This window comes from Hemitrygon akajei, unplaced genomic scaffold (assembly GCF_048418815.1).
Source record: "Hemitrygon akajei unplaced genomic scaffold, sHemAka1.3 Scf000182, whole genome shotgun sequence".
Taxonomy (NCBI): Eukaryota; Metazoa; Chordata; class Chondrichthyes; order Myliobatiformes; family Dasyatidae; genus Hemitrygon; species Hemitrygon akajei.
The window spans coordinates 678,222-682,456 of NW_027332068.1; the positions used below are offsets into that span (position 1 = coordinate 678,222).

General features: G+C 41.3%; 2 non-coding genes across 2 annotated transcripts; one reads left to right on the forward strand and one right to left on the reverse strand.

Moving 5' to 3' along the window:
- Positions 1 to 2,208: 2,208 nt before the first annotated feature.
- On the forward strand, positions 2,209 to 2,290 carry trnas-gcu (transfer RNA serine (anticodon GCU)). The gene has a single exon. It is a non-coding gene; the product is annotated as a tRNA-Ser (tRNA).
- Positions 2,291 to 3,693: 1,403 nt separating this feature from the next.
- Positions 3,694 to 3,787, reverse strand: trnav-uac (transfer RNA valine (anticodon UAC)). The gene is made up of 2 exons: positions 3,750 to 3,787; positions 3,694 to 3,729 (listed from the first exon to the last, which is right to left on the reverse strand). It is a non-coding gene; the product is annotated as a tRNA-Val (tRNA).
- Between the last annotated feature and the right edge of the window lie 448 nt (positions 3,788 to 4,235).

Sequence of the window (4,235 nt, forward strand, 5' to 3'; positions counted from 1 at the left end):
AGAATTTTACAGAAAACTTTTCCTAACAAATGCAATAAACATATACAACAGTCCATCTCTGTGCCACAGCAGAACACATCATCGCATAACAGTCCCTGTTTTATTATTTGTTACATTATTATTTCATGTTATTGCACATTATTATTGTGCGTTTTATTATCCTGTAATTTATTATTAGTTTTGTCAGCACACTGCTAAATGAGTTTTTAAAAGTTGCTGCTGTTTCGAAAGAAATTCCCACTAGGTAGGGATCAGGACCATATTATTATTATGATGATGATGATGATGATGATGATGATGATGATGATTATGATTAGTAGTAGTAGTGGTACTATGGGCTGCAGTTACACTGTATTAGGTACAAAAACACGTTTTTGCAATCAGGCTAATTTGAAATGTTTCGGTTGAATTAACTTACTAACGTAACACATCTTAATTAAAATGAATAATTCCAATAAATTTACTTTCAGCTGTACTAAGCAAATGACAGACTCTCCCCTATTGACATCAATGTATCCGGGGTAGCGAGGGTGAACAGCTTTAAGTTGCTCGGCATAAACATCACCGAAGATCTTACGAGGCCTGAACATACCGGCTGTGTGCCTCTTTCACCTCAGACGGTTGAAGAAATTTGGCGTGGGGCCCCCAGATCCTAAAAACTTTCAATAGAGGCACAATTGGGAGCATCCTGACTGGCTACATCACTTTCTCTTTTGGGAACTGTATTTTCCGCAATCGCAGGACCCTGCAGAAAGCTCAGCGGACAGCTCAGCACATCTATATATATGTAACACTTACCAACAGGCTGGTATATGTCTAGGGGAAAAGGAGATCCAGCCACACACCAACCCCACCTCCCGTACACGCAGGTGCTGTGGGAATCAAGGTTATGCCGCGCGGACACACAAACTCACACCAGATATCGTTATGAAATACACTTTAAGGATTTTACTAAAACTAAAAGAGTACTATGCAATACAATATATATGAAAGAAAAGAAAAAAGTAAAAGGCGCCAACTTATCAAAGTTCAGTCAGTTTAGTGCACATCGTTTGTGCTCAACCATCGAACCATTCGACCTCTCGTCACTTTCCTCCGACCTCCACGTCCTCGCACCTGGGACCACCGCCGGTGGTCGACCAAGCAGTGCAGCGCACGTCCACCTTCCTCGGCTTCTCCTTCGCGACTCCCCTGAAAAAATCACGAAAAGCCCCAGGCTCCCAGCCTCACCAGACAAAATAACATTCCCCATTGGTTAACAAATGAATACAATCCCCATATCAGCAAGTCTAAAGCTAAACAACTGCGAGAGAAACACTTATCAGACAAAGAAGCATTCCTACTCTTAACAAACCAAAGAAGCCACTTTGAGTAACTTACACAGGACATTGTACACACACACACACACACACACACACATATATATATATATATATATATATATACTTCCCACTATTCAAGACATTGTGTGTAAAAAGGGTCTGACCGACCATTCCATTCCCGAATCACCCCATTCATAATCTGTTCCAGATTCTACCATCTGGGGAACGGTACCGCAGCATAAAAGCCAGCAGCAACGGGCTCCAGGACAGCTTCTTCCAGCTGGACATCTGACTGCTTAATTCATACCGACACAACTGTATTTCTATGTTATATTGACTATTCGCTTGTACACATATTTATTGTAAATTACTATAAATTTGCACATTGCACTTTGAAAAGGAGACATAACGTAAAGATTTTTTCTCCCCGTGTATGTGAAAGATGTAATTAATATAGCCAATCTAAAAAAAGAATATTTAAATGTTCTTTTTTATTCTTCCATTTTAAAATGCTTGATTCATGGAAAATTTGGCATATTTTACAATGTAGTTGCGTTTGAAAATAAACCAGACATTTGTGCACCTGCCCACTGCTCATTGCACAACTGAAAATACTCACAGGCTCTCGGGTTTAAACTCCATGGAATCGATGCTTTTAACGCAGCACGATCAGAGCATCTGAGGTGCCAATAAAAAAAAAGCTCCATTCTCCTGCGGTTTGCGCATATTGCTCCAAGCCTTCCTTATCCATGCCCAGGAATTCTGGTAACCATGGCAGCCAAGGAAAATAGAACTGGAATATGAAAACAAGCGTGTGAACATAAGCGGGGAATGCAAGTGATCGGAAAGAAACACAGAAAAATAAAACTCAAACGTTTGAAGAGCAGATGAGGTGGCCGAGAGGTTAAGGCGATGGACTGCTAATCCATTGTGCTTTGCACGCATGGGTTCGAATCCCATCCTCGTCGTGACAGGTTTATCTGGGGGCATTATATATATTATATATAATATAATATAATATAATATAATATAATATAATATGCATAATATATTGAAGTTATCACTTACTAGAATTCCGAGTCTTCACCTTTCGTCACACAGGCTTGGCTAAGAAATAAGTAAATCGATGATTTTAATTAAAATTTTGTAATAAATTTGGTTATGATATCAGAAGGTACAGGGGCAGAATTCTGCCATTCTGTCTATTCCATCATGGATGTTATATTATCAGTCTCCACAAGGTGGCGGACCCGCTCACGAGCTAAATTCAGTGCCATTAAGATTTCTCATCCGGTCTCCCCGTCCGTACTCTTCACCTCAGATTACAAGTTAATTGAAACGAGTGACTGAACCATGTGCCGATACATTTATAAACAGCAGGACTCGTTACACGCCAGAGTTACTTGTGAGACGATGCCAGCTGTAGAGTAATGAATCACGGCCAATCGTCCCACCGAGTCCGTACTAACACCAGACACACAATCATACTGATATTTCATTAATGATCGTGTTCCAATCTGATCCGGCGGGTCGCAACCAGACCAAGGCATGAACGGCCAATTAAACGACGTATTGTGAACGAAAATTATATTGGTAACAACAGTCTTCAGGAACGGAGCGGCAAGTCGATCAAATCAATGGTCGCAGTGGAGCGATCGCATTCCAGCCGGAAAGATCTTACCATTGGAAACAGAAGCTCAGCACGTCAGTAGAATCGGGGGAGGTGTCGTTTCTTTAACAGAGGCTTGGTTAACACGGGACATGTGCGAATTTATTTATAATTCAGTCCAGAAATAATGCAGCTACATGCTGAGAGAGGGAGAGGGATATCAGTATCTCGATACCATTTCCGGTCACTGAAGCTATGTTTAATATCACTTTTGCTCGCGTGTGCCTGAAACAATTCGCCGAAGTAAATATTGAGTTTAATCGACAGCACAACGAACCAAGGCGAAGTTCAACTAAAGCGTTTCTGCAGCATGGCTTCAGGAAAGGTCGGGTTGGTTTCTTCACCATTTGGTTGATTGAATTGCGAAGATAGGATGCGTTGATTCAACAAAGATGCCACCTGTTCAGACACGTTCAACACCGGGAAGCGAGGTTACGCGTGTTGAACGAAAGAACCAAACAGGGAGAATGCCTGCAGCCCGGCGGACACTGCCTTTTAGTGAGTAAGGGATGATCTCCTGCAAAACCTTTAACCTCACGGCCCCTTGCTCAGTTCAAAACTCAGAGTGGCATCGTTTCAAAGTCAAATATAAATAATAACCAGGGTATGTCACCAGAACAAAATTAAATGGAAAATTTCAGTTGAATGCTCAGCTTGAGAGACGCCCGGTCACCTGGAAGTTGCAAGCATTAAAATCTAAAGTGTTCTAGGTGAGGTTCGAACTCACAGCCTCGGCATTTCTCCGCCGTGTACTGTCTTGTAAGTACCGCGCGCTAACCGATTACGCCACGAGAACACAATGCTGCAAACACGTGGTTTTACATATCTGGAAAGAAAAATTAGAAGAAATTCTTAGAGCATAGAGCAACGAAATATACCTGAAAATGCTGTTCGGCCCACAATTTATTGCAATAACAGCTAAAAAGCAAATCAAACACACTCAAATTCTAATATCACCTTTCTACCATGTCACTATCCTTCGATTTTCCTGACATCCATGTGCATATTGAATCATCAAATGTGCATATCAAATACCAGCTATGATTTTGCTGATGATGCAAATATTGTTGGTGGAATCTCAGATGAAGACGAGAAAGCGTACAGGAGCAAGATATGTTAACTAGTGGAGCGGTGCACAGCAAAAACCTTGCACTGTGCGTCAGTAAGACGAAAGAGTTTAATGTGGACTTCAGGAAGGATAAGACGAAGGAACACATACCAATATTCAGAGGGATCAGAAGTGG